Raw genomic sequence first — 17,580 nt, 5'->3', positions numbered from 1 at the left:
CAGTGTTTCAATCTCTGCAAGTTTTTTCCTTGATTTTTCTTAATTTTTTTACCTTCCTCTTTCTTTCTTAGACTAGCAAGAATAATCTTAAAATCACCAGGAAAGGTGGTATATTCTCAAGGGGGTTTTTTTGCATTGCTTGTTCCAGAGTTTACCCCTAGTGTTATTCCTGTGAGTCTCTGGAGGTTGTGTAGATTTTTATGTTCTTTGGTTTTCTATGTTCTGTGTTTTGCAGAGCATAACCCAGGTACCTCCTGCACCAGCCTCCCTTTTCCTTTGAATTTAACATAAACACAGACAACAATAGTCTGTTCCAAACAGAATTCAAATGCAGTCACTTAGGCAGTTTATTGCCAGTAATTCCGCCTTCATTGCAAGCAAGATATGTAGACTGTGTCCTTCAGAAGAGATAGACCTGAATACATGTATAATGGCCTCTTGTAGCTGCACTGTTTCAGCACTGCTGCTGCTAACACTAGTAAAGTAAAAAAGACCTAAAAACACAGGCTGAGATCTGTAATTCAGTCTTGTCTTGTTGGAATTAAGTCCTTCATATGATAGAGAGTGACAGAATCTCAGATTTATTAAGCAGTGGAAGAGAACTGATTAAAGAATGACCTCTGTAATCTAAAGTTGTGAACTGATTTTCTAAAAAAAAAATAATTAAAAATAGTACCTGTTAGAGTAATTGAATGAACTGGCTGGACTTGGAAATGGCGGAAACTGCTGCCTGTTTAATTTAAAAATAAACAAAGCCAAAGCCTGGCTATTTCACTGAGATGCGGAAGGAGCACCCAGGATGGACTGAGACGCCAAAGCAGCATTTGTTGAATGTTTATCTGTTTGAAACCTAGACCCACATATTTTATTTTTAACATGAAAAACAAGACTGGTAAATTGTGTAATAGTCTTCGATCAAAGTTTTGAAATGGTGTAAGAATCAATCATAAGGGAATTGGGGAGGTAATGTTTATTTTCAAACTAAAAGGTGTCCTCCATCCTACAGATCCTACAGATGCTTTACTCCTTTTAGCCTAATACTTGAAGTTTTATTGTCCTGTTATTTCAAGAATGAGAAACTGCTGAAGCCAGTGTAAAGGATGTAACAATATAGCCCACAAGAGGCCAGTATGTATTTAAATATGGAACCCATATTTGTCCAGTGTAGAGGGATGTGAGCATCTTCCTAAGAATGCAGCAATCTACAGGATTTCATGTGAGCTGAGGTACACAGAAGGGTCAGTTATGGTGTTGAAAGCTCCTGTCTCTTTAGTAGGAACGATCAGGACCTTAGCAGCTGGGGAAAAGAAAAAAAAAAAGAAAGAAAAAAAAAATCATAAGCGTATGTTCTCAACAATGTCCTAATACTTTGTATTCTGTGGCTGTTGGCAGGCAGGGTGGAAATTGTCTGTGTGAGATCAATAGCTTTAGTCTCCTATCTGTTTCACTTTTCCTTTCCTTTGCTTTCCAAGAAAGGAACCCTGTGAAGTACCACTCTGAATTATAACTCCTTGAAACACTTAAAACCGGGAGTAAAAGAGCTGTAAAATGTATGATGTAGGGAAGACTCAGTTACCTACAAAAGAATTAGTCAAACTTGTCCAACTCTGGCTTCTGTAACTGAAACTAAAATAAACATTCACTTGCACTGAGTCTTTGTTATGTGTACTTCAGTGGTACTGACAAGTCTTTTCTTGAGATCTGGTTTGCCTTGTAAGTGTGTGCTGTTTTTGTTAATAGCAGCCATAGCAAATACAGTGTGATAGCTGTGCTGTATGTGATGAGTGAAGTTAATCTTTCTGCAGAGTACCCGTGAGCTGGTTTGTGGTGTACCTGTCTTCCTAAGCACAGAGGGTTGTTTGTTTTCTTTCTTGCTCACAGGCGAGGTAGGGGCAAGTTGAGTTGTGGTGATGGGCAGTAACAGACAATTCTTCAAGTGCAGCCTTTTGGACTCTGGAAGTTGGTTCCAGTCAAGAAACAGGAAAACCTGTAATCTGACAAGGCTTCCAAAAGCTCGTTGCTTACTATTAAGGGCTGTCTTTCTACCAGAGAGTTTGCTCTCCTGACTGAAGGATAACAAAAGGTAATAACCCAGCAGTTTAGGAAAAATATGTTCTGAACATTTTCGTGTTCAGAAAACCTGTGGCCAAAGATGAAAATTTTGATCACGTAAAAGAAATATAAGTGAAGGGAATTTAATTTTTAAGATTAAGGGATAAACTCTTAAAACGGTGGGTTGGCTTTTTAAACTCTCACTGTGAGCTTTGAAGGATTTGAAAATCCAAAGACATGCAGAGTTGTGCAGAGCTGCAGATGAGTGAAGCAGCATGCTATATGCCTTCTTATTTTAGCACTTGGTGCTACTGGTGTGGATTTGCCTCATAATAACTGAGGGCAAAATACATTCTTTCCCAGGGTGTCTGGGGTTATAGAGTAACATCTTGTCTCTTCCTAACCAGCCCTAATTGTTGCTGTCACCAACACCAATGATGATTAGTATGCAAGAGTGATAGGCTGAGAAGAGTAAGAGAGGGTGGTAAGGGGAGGGGAACATCTTTGGACAAATGAGGTTAAAGCAAAAATCATATCTTCCTGTATAATTTTAGCAGGTATATAGAGATGTATAGTCCAGTATAGAGACTCTATTTGTCTTCTGCATATAAGGAGTCTTTCATACAGGCAGGCTGGAGACAAAGGCCAGCTCACCAAGGAAACCAGGATATATGTATTCTGATAAGGAAAAGGATCTCCTTCAGAGGATGCCTAAAAAGTGCACTTTTGGCATAACTGTAATTTCTGCTGACAACAAAGTATCAAGGTCATATGGTCTTAACATTGTCTTCCCCATGGACTGTATCTTCTAGGTTGCAGTGCATAATTATAGCTTAGTCATTTGTGGTCCTTGCCCAGCTGCTCCCAGTCTTCTCCAGTTCACCCATCATGGAGGGACACTGGCCTCCTGATAGGGGACTGCTGCCCTCCCCTTGACTGTGGCAATTCTCTGTGTTACTTTGTGTCAGGGCTTCTTTTCCCACTCCTAGTAAATAAATCCCTCTCTGTTCTGCTTGATTAATGTATTTTTTCCCAAACAAATAAGTTGTTTCTAGGAAGTTTTCTGCCTTATTGGAGTCTTTTAGCATGGTTGACATGCTGCTTTGAGATTCTTGCTGGAGAAAGCATTGCTGAATTTGTGGAAAAAAACCTTGTCCACTGGGAACACCTGAGGGTGAGTAACAATTTCTGGTGAAAACAGCTCTTGACCTAGTACCTGCCAACAACTGACTGCATTTTCAGGTGCTCTTAGGTATATTCAGTCATGTCATACAAGTAAATATGGCCTATCGTCTTCTATAGCTGGAACAGTAGTGAACAAAACAGGTGCAAACTGTAGTTACCTGTGTCCATCCTGACTGTATTTTAGAGAGATGTCATGGATCAGTCAAAATCAGGGGAAAATGTGCTGTTCATTTTAGCTGCTGAAAACCTGTCCTTACTGATTTAAATACTGCAGTTCTTGTTTATGCAAAACCCATGATCAACTTATTTGGCTGGGGCTGGAAGAATGTGACCTTATATGCATAAGTAAGTAAGCCTTTCCATCATGTGTAATCTCTCCCATGTGACAGATCTGTGACTGTCTTAAGTGACAGAAAGATCATATGAGTCTTTATTACAAAAAAAAATCACAAATCATTCATGTCAGTGTTCAGAACACTGCTAATAAATAAATTTCATTCCCAAAGCGGTATCTGTGATGGATGTAAAGTTGTAAATAAGTACAGTATGTAAAGAAAAGCAAGGTTGATCTAATCTCCATACAGCGGTCGGGAAAAGACACCATGCATTTAAAATAAACCCAAACAGATAAAGTAGGTAACAGGCTTCTGTTCCATGTAATTCATTCATTAATTCCAATGTTTCCTCTTGAATTTTAGGAGACAAAGCAACATTCTGAGCTAAAGTTAAAAGTAAACCAAAACCTAATGCAACATGGAAAAGAGAGAATGGGTACCAATAGAAGACGAATCCAGAATCTTTTTGACAGTATTTTTAAGAAGTATGTGCTAAGGTAACACACCTTTTTTTTTTCCTTGCCATTAGCTCATTATTTCTTTTATTTGCACAGTAAAATCTGTAAAAATGAAAAATATTAGCACTATAGTATTTCTCAGCAGCAATAAAAATGTCCCTGTTTGCTGTTGACCTACTGCAGTACTGCTCCTGTCAAACACTGCTGTGTTCTTAGACAGGGCAGTGTTTCCCATCAACAGAAGAAGGAACCATTGTTTTTGCTATTTGGTTTTGTGTTTAGCATAGTGAGTCCCTAGTGCCTCTTGTGTGCCATTCAAGCAAAACCAATGCTAAATCTGAATAATTCATCCTATTCAACACATATGTCCCAGTTCAGCCCTGTTTGATTTGTTTGGCTGTAAAAGTTAAGCACTTCTTTTCTGTACTTTCCTTGGTCTGTCCCTTTCTCTCTCTCCTTAATTCTTGGTTCACTCTAATTCATCTCTTCTCTCTGTTAAAAGTTTGCCAGGCAGGGCAGGTCAAAGTCTTTTTCCTACAGTATTCCAGAGTCTGAAGTCCAGCAGCTTCCATTCACCCTCCTCTGGTCTCTGAATTGCTTATGCAGGTCACAGGGGTGATACTTGCAATGCAAAGCACCAGAGTAAAAGGATGTCCCTGAGGAGAGGGGTGGGTCATTTTGCTGCCTTAGGCCAAGAATGGACCTGATCCAAAATACATAATTATCTGTGGGAAGACTTCTGTCTCTTTATGGGGCTCTGGGAAGGCTGTGAGGGATTTTTAGAGGAGGGATCATTGGATTTGGCCTCAAAACTTATGCCCTCAGATTTTGGATTTTCAACAGTTCTGTTAGTGATTGTCGTGGTTTCTTGTCTCTCTCCTGGCTGGCTTGCCAATAATGTTGTGGTTTGGGCCCAACACAACAACAAAGAAACAGCCCCATGGCCGCTCATTCAGCTCCCCCTCACACACACTCTGAGATGGGGAGGACAAAGCTCGTGAGTCGAGACAAAGGACAAGGAGGGTTCTTCACCAATTAAGGTCCCAGGCAAAACAGACTCAGCTTGGGGAAAAATAATAATTTAATTTCACACTAATCAAACACACAGGACACAGACAACACAAAGAGCAGAGCTTACATATGTTACCCCCACCCCTCCCTTCTTCCTGGGCCCAAATCCCTTTGTTCCCGGTTTCTGTCCCTCCTTCCCCCCAGCGGCACAGGGGGACAGGGGATGGGGTTTAGAGTCAGTTCACAGGCTGCTGGTTCCTGCTGCTCCTTCCTCCTCAGGAAGGATTCCTCACAGTCCTCCCCTGCTTCCCCATGGGGTCCCTCCCATGGAGAGAGTCCTCCACCAGCCTCTCCTTCATGAGTCCTTCCCACGAGGTTTGGAGCTGCTCCAGCCTGGGCTTCCCACAGAGTCACGGGTTCCTTCAGGAACAAACTCCCCTGGGGCCAGGGTCTTCCAAAGCTGTATAATCAGTCCACTGGCAGCAAATCCAAGTCCAGAGGCAGCAAAATCCAAGTCCACTGGCCAAGTTCACCCCTCCTGGCACTTTCAGGGAATGTTCCACCATGTTCATCCATGAATGCAGGGGGACAGCTGCCATCTCGCCATGGGTTGCAGGGAAATTTCTGCTTGGGCATCTTCTTTCCCTCCTTCCTCACCAACCACTAGCATGGCTCTCCCTTTCCAGCTCAGCTCTTCTTTTTCTTTAACTTCTGGCTCTTCTCAGCTCTTACCTCTGTTCTTTCATATGTTAATTGCTGAGGCTCATCTATTGCCCCTCTAAGGCTCCTTGGCTGGGTTTGGAGCAGGGGGAGCTTCTCAGCTTCTTACCAGAGCCACCCCTGTGGCCTTTCCCTGGCTACCAAAAATCCCGCCAAACCAAACCAGCACAGTGATTAAAAAAACACTGACTTAAACACAGAGAAGGATTCACTAATACTTTTGCCTTGTCTCCTGCCTCAGTCTGTGTGGAGCTTTTGCTTATTGCTTTCTCCATGTTTTGTTGGTTTTTTTTTTTGTTCCAGTCTGAACACTTCACCTGAGATGATACAGTAGCTACATGTGTATAGTATCCATTACCCAGCCACCTACAAGTACCCTTGATTATAACTAAATGTGAGCTCAAGAGGTCTGGCTTGATTAGTGATTAGACCAGTTACTAGCAACTAGGCTTGGAAGAATTTTTAAGTTACACAAAATTGAGAGTCTTTGCAGGGCAGATTTGCTGCAAATTCTTTTGCAGGATGAAAGAATTTTATCCCCTGCTGACTTGAAACTGAGCACCGTGTGTCTTGCCCTCAGTCCACTGCACAAAAAGAACATGGTTTAAAAGGTGCAGTTGTGCTTATTAAGGGAAAGAGCCTTTGTGTTTCCTGTATTCCCTGAGAAAAAAATTTTATGTAGCATATGGGTATGAAATATGTGCTGTGCATCACCAGTGGGAATGGGAAAGTCCTAGGCACCTACTGTCTTCCTGTGGCTGACGAGAAACTGTTATGCTGAGAGTGATAGGTCGTCTTTGTTCTCAGGTGCATGAGGTTCTGTATACAATGTCAGTATCTGCAGACAAAAATTTGATGGTCAAAACTGGTGAGCCAAACTGTGGCCTACTTTCTTTTCTCACGTGTCTGCAACATTCATGATTCACTGATCTTTTTAGGCTCAAACAGGAATCTCATGTACAAGTCATAAACCAACCCATGGTTACCAGAGCGCCCATGTGAAAACACCTTTCATGAGATAGCAGATTTCAGTTTGAAGCCTAGTTATTAAACATAATAAGCCAAATTCTCCACTGACGTCAGTGTGGCAGGCGTGTGAGTCACTACTGAATTTGGGCCAGTTTTAGTAGAAAAGAGAGGGAATGACAAAATCCACCTTGGCACCATCCTTTCAGCAGAAGTGAACTTTGCTCAAACAGTGTTACAGGACTTGGGAGTGAGTGGATCGGCCTGAGCATAATGACAATGATCTTTTCTCATCTGCATATGCTTTCTACCACCAGCCAAACATGTGCCTGCTGTCTGAAAGAAAACTAACCACATTCTATACAGCAAACTTGCTTTAAATCAATGCTAAGTAGCAGTGAAGCTGCCCACCTGCTATACCTTTTATTCAAGTAGAACCACTTCTTAAAGATAAGCTTTGGCATAAGTACCATTTTTAAAGTGTCCTATGAATCTTTTTGAAAAAGCCTTTAGCAGGGCTTGGGCACAAGCTGTTTGATGGTGTGGTAGATCAAGCTAAACAGTAATCGTGTGCCAGGCACTGCAGCAATCCTGACAGATAATGCAGGAAGATGTCAGTCCTCCTTCAGCTTGCCAGATGGCTCCAGGTATGGTTTTAGATGTCATCTGCTGTTGCCTGAAGCCATTTACTTTACAGTGACCTCCACTAAAGGAGAGAAATGCTACAGACCTGGAGAAGAGTGGCTGGAAAGCTGCCCAGCAGCAAAGGATCTGGGGGCTCTGGTTGACAGCTGGCTGAACATGAGCCAGCAGTGTGCCCAGGTGGCCAAGAAGGCCAACAGCATCCTGGCTGGTATCCAAAATAGTGTGGCCAGCAGGAGTAGGGAAGCAATTGTCCCCCTGTATTCAGCACTGGTGAGACCACACCTAAAACACTCTGTTCAGTTTTGGACCCTCACTGCAAGAAGGACATTGAGGTGCTGGAGTCAGTCCAGAGAAGAGCAACAAAGCTGGTGAAGGGTCTGGAGATCAAGTCTTATGAGGAGCAGCTGAGAGCATTGGGATTGTTTAGTTTGGAGAAGAGGAGGCTGAGGGGAGACTTTCTCACTCTCTACAACTGCCTGAAAGGAGATCATAGCGTGAGGTGGGTATCAGTCTCTTCTCCCACACAACCAGTGATAGGACGAGAGGAAATGGCCTCAGGTTGCACTGTGGGGGATGTTAGGTAGGATATTAGGAAAAAATTATTTACTGAAAGAGTGGCCAAGCATTGGAACAGGCTGCCCAGGGAAGTGGTGGAGTCACCATCCCTGAATGTGTTCAAAAAACTTGTAGATGTGGAACTTTGGAACATGTTTTAGTTGGCCTGGTGATGTTGGGTTGACAGTTCGACTTGCTGGTCTTAGAGGTCTTTTCCAACCTTTATGATTCTATGAAAGAAAGCAGAGCTAAGGTAGAAGAACTGAATGGGAAAGCAGTGTGGCTTTGTAGGGTTACATACAACTTTTAATGAACATTATTAACTGTAGTTAGCTTAATTTCCACTGAAGTTGAAGGAATTAATTGATCTTTCTGCTACCACTTAAGAAAGAAATCAAAATTGCTTCACTGAAGTCCTAGCTATTTAGTGTAGAAAATCTGAGATCAGGAGCCAAGTGTAACAGAATGAATATTTGTCTTTTTGGTATTTTAACAGGTGAGCCCCTAACTCCTGACAGACCTGAAACTGACTGAAAAACAGTGAGCACCATTTGAAATCTGCCTGCCAAAGAAAGTGCAAAACTTCACCTACAAGTTAAACGGGAAGGAGTTGCTGCAGGATGATGAGTATGAAATAATCACATCTGATGATGGATTTGCTCACACTATGAAAATTAAGGGTGTTCTGTCCACAAACTTTAAAGAACTCAGTGTTGAAATGCCAATCTAGTGCAGAACACTCTTCATTGATCATAAGTAATGCAAAGTAAGCATCTTTGTGTGGATCAAACGCAAGATAGCAGGGTTTGAGCTGCAAAATCCATAAAACTAAAACAAAAACCCCCAGAGCTTGGACTGAAAATAATGGAAGCCAGTCTAGCTGGCTAGACTGTGGATGAGCAAGCAGAGGAGCATCGAGACCTCTTTTTCACACTGGAAAGAAAGTCCCAAGCCTGGAACCTCTCCTGCCCATGTTGTATCCTGCAAAGGCAAAGCCACCTGTTTTTATTTATAAGGTGCTTGCTGGTATTTGCCATTTTTTCTTGCCAATCCCTTTTTTAGGACTTTAAAATCTGTTCTCAGCAATCTCAAGAATACCCAAGTGAAGAAGAGAAAAGCCTGCCTAGAGTGTGTGCTGACTTCTGAAGATGTCACCCTGAGGGGGATGTAGAATTGAGACGTCTCCTCAGTACATCATGAAGCAGAGAGCAGAGCTTATCCTTAATGCTGCTGAGCTGAGTGACTCAGGAGATGGCCCCAACAGTCATAGGCTATGAAGACAGTGACCCTAATGGAGCAATACAGTTGTGCCAGTGTAATTATCAAAAGGAAGTGTGAATGGCTCAAGAGAGGACAAGCAGGTGGAACAGTAGTCTTAACTCTGTTCTTCAGTGAACTCTGCAGAGGAGCAGTGCTGCATTCCTGGAACAGCTAGGAAGCTGATGTGAAATAACACTCCTCTGCAGTCTGTTTATTGTTTAACTTGGGACTGGCCAGTTAGTCTGTGCCCAGTCTTGGTAGCACGCAGATAATAATTAAGGATTTCCCTTTGCTGTATAAAGCAGTAAATACTCCATTTAAGTCCTCACGTGTCATGTAAACCATTCTAGTAAAGTGTACCATGATTTTTATCATAATCAGAGTTGTCCTAATGAATTCTTATGTTGATTCTTTAAAGTGACCTGTGGGATGTTTGACTGCAGTCTGCTGAGGACCAGCAGCACGACATGAATCCGGTAAGTATTTAATATTACGTTTGTTTTGTGAATTAATTTTGCAGTATCATTACTGATGGTGTAAACTTAGGTCTGTGATCTTCATATAAAGACACAAGGCTGTTAAGAGCATTAAAAAAAGTTGCAAATCTTAGCTTTGTGGTCTCTGCAGAGACTGGAGAAGAATTTCAAAATTAAGGTGTAGCTTTCAGTGACTGTTCATATTTGAGATGACTTCTGATAGATGTGGACCAGGTTTGAGCTATGCTCAGGTTTTTTGCATGAAAAGTGCAGTGTTTTAAGACCATTTTAAAGTTAACTGCGTGGAATGAGGATAGACTTGTATTAGTGTATCCTTCACAGGTTCAGGAGTGCTGAATATTCAGTTGGTGGGATGGTACGAAGGCAACTTCAGAGGGCAAAAGAAGCTCAGCTGTGATGTCAAGCAGATTTTCTCACATGTAAAATTGATCTGTCCTACTCCCCATCCCTGACAGATGTTTCTGTGAGGCTGGTCTCTTCCTGATAGTCCTGCATTTTCTGTGTCTGATGGTGCCCCGCCAACTCCCTGCCCTTGGACTTGGGTGGAGGTCATGCCACTGATTGCATTTTAGCCACGTGTTTCTCATTTTGTTTTCCCAAAACAGGCCAGAAGGGAGCGGCTTCCCAATGGCATCCCCAGCCCTGGGCTTTCCAGGTGTGCAGCCTGACAGGGAGTGTTGAGTGTGGCTGGCTGTAGAAAAGGAAGCCCTGGCTCCTGGAGGATGGTACATGAGTGCCCTCTGTGGGCCATGGCCAGGGTGGTCTGAAGGGACAGTGTGGGGCAGGGGTCTTCTCTGACCACTCCTCTGGAACAGAAGCCACTTTTGTGGCACAGTTACCCTGGAAAGCTGTGGCTGAGCTGCCTCTGACTCCTGTGCACGTTGTGCAGGCTGGCGACTTAGTTACAGATTCACTTTTCTCATGTGAAGTTCAGGTTCAGATAGAAATATTATGTAGGCAGTACAGGAAGTCTTCAGCTGGTTTGACAGCTTCTCTGGACCAGCTAAAGGTCTGGAGCAGGGCCAAAAGGCTGTATTCTGTTTCAGCTTTTGGGTTTCTGTAGCTACATTTGCTACAGTGAGCACCCATAAAAAAGGGAAAAAATTACTTAGGAACAGCCATTCTCCATCCCCCTTTCTTCCCATGATATACAATTCACTTTTGTTCTGAGGGCCTGTCAATTTTGTTGTGAGGTTTCCCTGCTGTTAAATACCTCCTTGGTGTTTGAAGTGCCCGGTCAACACTCATTTCCACAGTTTTCCTGTGCACATGCTTCCACTGGGATTTCTTCCAGAGGCATATGCAACCATGAAGAGTATGTGTGTGATGTTCATGCTTTAATTTGGGGATCCTGCTGAGCTCTTTGCCATCCCAAATGATGCAAAAGTGGAAGGAGATAAAATGCCCTTGGCATTGTCAGTATAATGAAAGGCTACAAAACCCTAGTGGGAAGTTTTCTGCAAATAGCTACCATGGAACTTGGCCTGGTTTTGATAAAGGGCTTTTGACTAAGGCCAAACAGATGGACAGATTTGACAACAATGGATTTAATCTTTCCCAGCTTACTACAGCTTCAGTCTTACTAAATATTGGCTTTGAATCATAGCATTTTCAAAATTTTCTTTCCCAGTCTCCTGTAAAGATACTTTCACATTTCTAACCCATTTTCTTAGCCTGTAGGCTCCCATTCTTTCCCACAAGGTTGGCTTCTCACCACACAACAGTCTGTAATTTTAAGAGTAATCAGTAAATGTACTCTTTGCATGCTAATACACACCCTTCCTTACATGCTCTGTAGCTCATCTATGCAGGTGCACAGATCATAGAATGATTTGAGTTGGAAGGGACCTTAAAGATCATCTAGTTCCAACCCCCCTGCATGGGCAGGGACACCTCCCACTAAATCAGGTTGCTTAAATCCTCATCCAACCTGGCCTTGAACACTTCTAGGGAGGGGGCATCCACAACTTACCTGGGCAACCTGTGCCAGTGTCTTACCACCATCACACTAAAGAATTTTCCTCCCAGTCTAAATCTCCCCTCTTCCAGTTTTGATCCATTACCGCATGTCCTGTCACTACAAGCCCTTGTAAAAAGCCCCTCCCCAGCTTTCCTGTAGCCCCGTCAGGCACTGGAAAACTGCTATAAGGTCTCCCCAGACTTTCTCTTTTCCAGACTGAACAACCCCAACTCTCCCAGCCTGTGTTTGTAGGAGAGGTGCTCCAGCCCTCAAGTAATCTTCATGGCCCTCCTCTGGACTTTCTCCAGGAGTTCCATGTCCTTCTGATGTTGGGGGCTCCAGAACTGGACACAGTACGCTAGATGGGGTCTCAGGAGAGCCAAGAAAAGCAGGAGAATCACCTCCCTTGACCTGCTGGCCACACTTCTTTTGATGCAGCCCAGGACACAGTTGGCTTTCTGGGCTGTGAGTGCACACTGGCAGCTCATGTTGAGCTTCTCATCCACCATCACCTCCAAGTCCTTCTCCTCTGGACTGTTTTTGATCCATTCTCCACCCAGCCTGTATCTGTGCTTGGGATTGCCCCAACCCAGGTGCAGGACCTTGCACTTGGCCTTGTTGAACTTCATGCAGTTTGCTCAAGCCTCTCAAGGTCTCAAGCATAAGATCTGCATTACTGACAGAGCTGGAAGACCTTCTTAAAAATGGGACTTACGTTTCCCCTTTTCCAGTTAGTGGGAATTTCTCCAGACTGCCAGGACTTTTCAAATATAACGGAGAGAGGCTTTGCAACTTCATTGGCCAGTTCCTTCAGGAGCTGTTGATGAATCCCATCAGGTCCCATGGACTTGTGCACCTTCAGGTCCTTCAGATGGTCATGAACCTGCTCTTCTCCTACAATGGGGAGGTCTTCCTTTTCACAGTCCTTGCCTTTGCCTTCTCTAACTTGGATGGTGTGACCAGAGCCTTTGCTGATGAAGACTGAGGCATAGTAGTCATTGAGTACCTCAACCTTCTCTATGCCCTGCATGGCCAGGTCTCCAGTTCCTGGAGTGAGCCCACATTTGATCACTCTGTCTATGTAACACTGAATTAATTTTGTCCATAAAACACAGAGCATTTTACCAGAATAGGAGCTAGGAATTCTGACAGCTTAGTCATCTCAGAGCAGGAAATTCTAATCAGAGGATTCAGGGGCAGGGTTTGAGAAGGTGTTTCTTGCAATGTGGTTGTTTTTCTGCCTCAGTCATAGAATCATAGAACAGTCTGAGTTGGAAGGGACCTTAAAGATCATCTAGTTCCAACCCTGCTGCAATGGGCAGGAACACCTTCCAATAGACCAGGCTGCTCAAAGTCTTATCCAACCTGGCCTTCCTGGGAGGGGGCATCCACAACTTCCCTTGGCAACCTGTGCCAGTTTCTCACCATCCTCACAGTCAAGAATTTCTTCTTAATAGCTAAGCTTAATCTCCCCTCTTCCAGTTTAAAGCCATTATCCTTTGTCCTTTCACTACAAGCCCTTTTAAAAAGTCCCTCCCCAGCTTTCCTGTAGGCCCTTTCAGGTACTGGAAGGCCACTGTAAGGTCTCCCCAGAGCCTTCTCCAATTTTCTAGTAACATTACGGACATGAAAAGGACCTGGATAGTGAAGCAGTGAGCCGTCTGCAAACTCATCATGGACAGAGTGGGAGAGGAGCATGACAGCAGGTACACCTTCAGAGCCAAGGCAGCAGAGTGTGCAGCTGTTGGAAGTAGCTGCTCCATCTCCTTACTGCTCTCTGCCAGGTGTACACAACCACTTGCAGGACCCAGTGCTTCACCAGGTCTCTTTACCTGAGCTTGTAGCACTTTATAGGCTTTTCTATGTGCATGAGCAAAACCCATTCCTGCTTCTTTGTTTCCCAAGGGGAGAAAATTGAGCAGTCCTACTGGTTGATTTCAAGTGACTAAGCATAGGTTTCTGTGTTTATAAATCAGTCATCAATAATTTTGGCTTGAGACTTTACTTTCAGACATCGTTGTCATGAGCAACAAGAAAAACACCTTTTCTGAAATTATGTCTAGAAATAGGCAACTGTGCATATTACTCAGCTCTTGGCAGCCAGATGGCAGCAGATGGGCTTCCAGACCCGTCTGCAGCACAGAGATGCCTCGATCTGCTGAAACAAGGCAAGGTGAATAGATAGAGCTGCTGGGACAGACAGCGGGACAAACATGGCAGTAAGGATATTGTGGCTGCAGCAACGAGTATTTATCATACCTGTGTTGCAGTAACTTTGATTCTGCTGTCTTTCTGATGATCATGGATATCCCAGTGTGGCCTTAGGGAACAAAGCACTTCTGCTTGTGCTTTGCAAAACTTAGAAACTGCTTGGAATCAAAACTCCAGGCCCTAGGAAAATGAGGACCTTTGGAGCTTGCTATTTCCCAGAGGTCCTTCCTTTTCTGCTGAGCTGAACAACTAAAGGAGGTCAGCAGGCTCCCTGTACAAGCACCAGAACTAAATTAACTGTATCAAAACACACTGAAAGATGCTGAGTGTCCCCAAAGACTTTCACAAAATAAATGCAGGATTCTTGTATTGAAAACATGAAGGAGTGTACGACGGGTCCAGCTTTGGGTCCCCTTCTCTGGGAACTTGGAGAAAGATGTCAAGCTGTATTTGCAGCTGCAGTTTTCAGATGTCTTCTGCTCTTTCCAGATTCCCCTGTTATTGAAGAATCTGTCCTCAAGCTCTTTGCTGCACACAGCATTACTGTGAAGACATACAGCAAGCATCAAAGGTGCCTCTCAAGGCAAAGCCAATGCCCAAAGTCACATGGTTCAAAAATGGCATTGAGGTGAAAGAGGAGGAGAAAGTGGTGGTGGAGAAAGCCAGTGACTGCATTCACAATCAAAACCTGTATGAGTGTGGCAGTGGAGCCATTATGCTGAATCTGAAAGGTAACTGTGCCCTGGCTTCTGCCAGTCCTTACCTCAGCTGTGTCAGTATGTCCTACAATTGTAATTTTATAGCAGGACAATCATTGGTAGATATGTTGGGTTACAGACACTGTAATTCAGACATTTTTTTAAAAAATACTGCCGTGGGGTGGATTCTGAGTTATCAAATGAAAGGATTCAGCAGTTTAGTTTTGCTGCAATCTATACTGATTTACACCATTACAGGATACAACCCTTTAAATAATAGGACTGCATGTCACTCTAGTCAGCTGCTCACACTGCAGACAAATTAAAACCCCCACAGGAGAAGGCAGAGTTCCTGTAACACATGGGAGGAAATGTAAAAAGAGATGGAAAGCATCTGAAAGGCAATTGAGGAAAGCAGGTGACTCACTTTGTCGTCAGGAGGATGGCTGGAGGTGGTTCAAAGTAGGGGTGTTGGAAAGCAACTACGCTACATTTGCTACAGAGAAGGTGGAGGAAGAGAAAGCCCGCTAATTCAGAATATGTTCCATCAACTCTGAGGACCTCATCAAGCCCCTGGAAACGGAATAAATTTTTGCAGGAGAACCTTTTAGCCAGCTGGTTTTAATGTTGTTTCACAGCCCCTCTTCCCATCATTTTCATCTTCTTCCTCTTTGCCAGTCTCCAAAAGAACACTGTCCCTTGTGCTTCAAGGGACAAATTCCAAAGACAGAGCTCAGAAGCTGCTTTGTGCTTAGGCTGATAGCCAGGATCAAATACCCAGGTCCTTTCACTGCAAGTGTTTGTGGACTCAGAAACCCCTTAGCAGGGGCTGGCCAGAAGAGAAGACTGACCCATGTGCTGTTCTGGTGGCACTTACGTAAGCTTAGTGGGGTATGGCAGCAATGAAAAGTGGCTTTCTCTGCAAAATATTGTGGGGGAGGACAGAAGAGCATTTAAAAGGGAATGCTTAAAAACATTTTGCTCTGCAGCCAAAAAAGAAACTATGTCAGCCAAAAAGCAACTTAGTTAGAAAACACTGATGAACTATCTTCTGGGAGTTCCAGTTCAAGTACCTCCTGTTCCCATTTTCCATGCATGGACTGGGATCCCCAGTGAAAGAAGGTTTGCAGTTCCCTTTCCCCAAGACCAGAGCGTATCAGAGAAGATACAGGGCAAATAGCAAATCTGACCTATTGAAACATTTCAGGAAGAAAGTTAGCAGCTTGAAGTAATATATATCACTTTTGACCAAAACATTGCATTTTTGTCCAAACTTCCTGTGGATTAGGGAAGGCATTTCTGAACAGCTCTGTAAGGCTTTGCAGAAAGAGTTCATTTTCAGAATAAGTGCAAGAATTAAAGTGTTTCAACATTTGATGCAACAAAGGGAAGTAGGTGGCAAAGAAAGAATCTTCAGAAAAAGATTGTGGCCGTGAATAAACCTTATATAACTTACCCTCCTTGACTTCATTCTGCACATACTTACATATGTATTTATACACACAACACAAACACATTGCTGTCAATGAATTCTTATTGTACTGTGCTAATTTGATTTTCTTCTGTGTAGAGACAGGTGTCTCAGCCTGAAGTTGAAGATGTCAAGAAAGAAGATGTCACCATCACCTGAAATTTCCCAGCCCAGAGTGGAGGCTCCTAAATCCAAGGCTACATCATAGAAAAAAACGAAGAAAGTCTTTGTGTGCAGTCACCAAGGAGCCCATCCAAGGTCAGACCAAGATTATTATCTGTTTTGTGTAGGCAGAAGGAAAGTTAGATAAGCTTTGAATGCAAGGCTAAGTATTGATTTATCAAGGAAAATGCCATCATGCCATCTAGCAAGATAGACATTTTGACATAGGCTGTTGAATGTGAGATTTTCAGCCCTCGAATAGAAATGGTGTGATACCCACAAGTAGCGAAGAGAGGGTAGAATACTCAGCAACTCTGAAAGTCACACCTATGGATTTGGGTGCCTATTTTCAAGCACTGACATTTTACCTTTCTTCCTACCTAAATTTGACTGTTTTTTTCTGACTTGGACCAGAACTGAATTAAGCAAGTGTCTGACTTTGTTGTATCCATCAGATAGCAACCATATGATCCATGCTTAGCACAGCTTGTGTAACACATGGGAGTGTTCCTATCAGCAGCAGCATCTGACTAACAAGATTTTGCTTTTCCTTTTCTGTTAATATTTTCGTTCTTTCTTGGATTCTTTCCTCTGTCTCATTCAAAATGTTGGACTTTCATGTTAATTCAGTTACAGTCAAGCACACTATCAAAAAATATCCTCCTGAAAGCACCGTTATTACTCATGGTAAGTTATGGAAACACTTCTTAAGGCAATTTTTTCAGCTACTGAGGGATTTTCCAAAATTGAATGGAGGTTTAGTTTAACCTTGTTTGAAGGCTAGATTGTGAATGGCTTGGCCACTCTATTGAGTTCAACACATCATGGGAAAGCCCCGTCAATTCAGTGGAGCAAGACATGAAGGTATATCTTGTATGATTTACCAAGCTATGTGCCATAATCTAGTGGAAAGCAACTTACGTATTTTTCCAGTTATTATGTGCATGAAAATTCTATCTCCTTCTTAATGAGAGAGATATGAAAATAGAGCAGACCACTGCAGAAGTCAAGGTTAGGCCTAGTTAAGGGGCTCCCTGGACCCCTGAAATTTATATTGTTCTCCAGCAGTCTGTGAAGTGAAATTTCTTCTTGGTTTAGCTCAATCCAAAAGCAATTTAAAAAAATTAGTGACCACTTGGGAACACTTTGAGTGATTAGAGAGTTGTGTAATTGTGTCTCTAGGTACCAGATTCAAAGTGGACAGTTTTCTGGAGGATACAGAATGAGTCCTGGGTGATAGCTGTGAACTGTGCAGGCTTCTCAGCATGCCCTAAGCCTCTCCCTGCCCAGAATCCCATCAAGTAGGCTTCCTTCACTGTTTGATGTCTAGTTTTTCTGAACATGTATGTGATGATCAGATCTATGCATTTATGAGTGAAGTCCAAGGGAATGTG

General features: G+C 43.1%; 2 long non-coding RNA genes across 2 annotated transcripts; both read left to right on the top strand.

Moving 5' to 3' along the window:
- Positions 1-2,575: 2,575 nt before the first annotated feature.
- Positions 2,576-9,358, top strand: LOC127385975 (uncharacterized). Its single transcript, XR_007889788.1, has 3 exons — positions 2,576-3,226; positions 3,936-4,069; positions 8,424-9,358. It is a non-coding gene; the product is annotated as an uncharacterized LOC127385975 (long non-coding RNA).
- Positions 9,359-9,625: 267 nt separating this feature from the next.
- LOC127385976 (uncharacterized) lies at positions 9,626-16,343 on the top strand. The gene is made up of 3 exons (XR_007889789.1): positions 9,626-9,663; positions 14,345-14,586; positions 16,124-16,343. It is a non-coding gene; the product is annotated as an uncharacterized LOC127385976 (long non-coding RNA).
- The last annotated feature ends 1,237 nt before the right edge of the window (positions 16,344-17,580 follow it).

Source organism: Apus apus, chromosome 5 (genome assembly GCF_020740795.1).
Source record: "Apus apus isolate bApuApu2 chromosome 5, bApuApu2.pri.cur, whole genome shotgun sequence".
NCBI lineage: Eukaryota > Metazoa > Chordata > Aves > Apodiformes > Apodidae > Apus > Apus apus.
Note: the sequence above shows the minus strand (reverse complement) of the source record. Positions and strands in the feature narration are given on the sequence as shown.